We start from the raw sequence: 2,093 nt of genomic DNA, 5'->3' as shown, positions 1-2,093 counted from the left end.
CCAGCTGTCAGTGTTTATACTGCATTTTTAAAGATTTGCCTTGAGACAGTCTTTAAACCTCTTTTGTTGACCGCCCGCATTACACTTTCCACTTCTAAGTTTGGAATAGCGTGTTGCTTTGGAAGACGATAATGAGGCATTCGCACAACATGACCAGTCCAACAAAGTTGATGTTGAAGAATCATTGCTTTGACATCATTGCCTGCCCTGCTAACCTGCTGCCTTAATGTGCAGTAGCACGACATAGTCTCCAATTGCCACGGAAATGCCAGGACCTTCACAAAAACCCTTCAGCCATCACTGCTTGTCTCTTTGTCACGCAATGTCCCGGATTCCCAATTGCAAGCTTCTTTAAGCTGATTTTAAAAGGGCTATGGGTAAAATTGCAGCTAGCTTGCAAGAGTCTGTAAAAGTGAGGGGAAACGTTCCTGTGTGATATAGGAAAAGTGTTATCCTCTGCCTGCTTTACGTGCCCAGAAGCAATGTGATCGGACATGGGGAGGGAGTCCAGGGAGAGTCCATACTGGGTGGCATGGAAGCCTGTAAGGGACAAAAAATGAAAGGAAAAGAAAAGGCAGCTCTGGCCAGCAGTGTACCTAGCCACTCGGGTGCCCAGTGCGGCGTGTGTGTCCTGCAGCTGGGGGTGCGGCAAGCTGCCCATAGTGGCGGGGTGAGCCAAGGCGTGGTGTGCTGTGTGGAACCTCTCCACAGCCTCTCCCTCAGCTGTACGGCGGCTGAGGCGGTGGGCAGACACAAGCCCCACGCTGCTCAAAAAAGCAGTGTGGAGCTTGTAGGCAGTCCGTCCGCTGCCTCCCCCTCAGGAGAGACGTGTGGCTCAGGCACGCTGCAGGCCCCGCGATGTGGCACCCAGTGCCCCCCCGCCTCACCTAGCTACCAGTGGTGTAGGAAGGGGGGTGCGGTGGATGCGGGAGTTATTCTTTTTTTTAAAAAAGTGTTGTGAGTCCAATTTTTTTTTTAAAAAACACACAAATATTTTTGCCATTTTGTCACCTCCCCTCAGTGATGACACCCGGGGCGGTCGGCACTCACTGCACCCCCTTCCTACGCCACTGGCTCTGGCCAACTTTATGAGTAAAGGTAAAGGGATCCCTGACCATTAGGTCCAGTCGCGGACGACTCTGGGGTTGCGGCGCTCATCTCGCTTTACTGGCCGAGGGAGCCGGCGTACAGCTTCCGGGTCATGTGGCCAGCATGACTAAGCCGCTTCTGGAGAACCAGAAATGCCGTTTACCTTCCCGCCAGAGTGGTACCTATTTATCTACTTGCACTTTGACGTGCTTTCAAACTGCTAGGTTGGCAGGAACAGGGACTGAGCAACAGGAGCTCACCCCGTCGCGGGGATTCAAACCGCCGACCTTCTGATCAGCAAGTCCTAGGCTCTGTGGTTTAACCCACAGTGCCACCCGCATCCAACTTTATGGGTAGAGGTGGCAAAATGCTTTCTGTGACAGTACCCCTGAGAGAAGTGAACCCAAAAAGTTGTGTTTGCACAGTACAACTTGTACCACATTGAAAAGCAGGGACTGCATCTGCTATAGCTTGACCAGAAGTGGTTTTAGGATAACATGACTGGTTTGGCCACACTGGGTGCTGTGCTGCTTGGGGGGGGCGTGGCCACAACAATGATGAGAAATGGAACATGAGAGGCGGGTGGGCACCACATTTTAGTGTCATACAGGGCACCACTGAAATTTGAGAGCCCAAAGTCTGCCACTGGCTTTTTACAAGATACAAAAATATGTGATGGGATTTGAGAATTTAACATATGCACATGAAGAATGGCACTTGTTTCTCTGAATAACTCCACCTTTGCCTTCTGTTTTTATCTATTACCCTGGCACCAAAAAGTTGCATTTATTACATGTGCAATGAATATGCAAGGAAGTAACACATCAAAAAAGTGGTTTTCTGAAGACTATCCAATTGCCCTTGCGAAGAAACAGCCGTTTGTTTCACACTTGGATACCCAACATTCTTATCTGATCTACTACACTGGCTACTGCAAAAGGTAATAAATTACCAGGGGAACCTATGAATCACTTGGTTCATTGGGGTTCAGGGGTCTGTTTCTG

The sequence above is a fragment of the Podarcis raffonei genome, chromosome 10, assembly GCF_027172205.1.
Source record: "Podarcis raffonei isolate rPodRaf1 chromosome 10, rPodRaf1.pri, whole genome shotgun sequence".
NCBI lineage: Eukaryota > Metazoa > Chordata > Lepidosauria > Squamata > Lacertidae > Podarcis > Podarcis raffonei.
The sequence above is the reverse complement of the archived record's forward strand: the minus strand, read 5'-3'. Positions refer to the sequence as shown.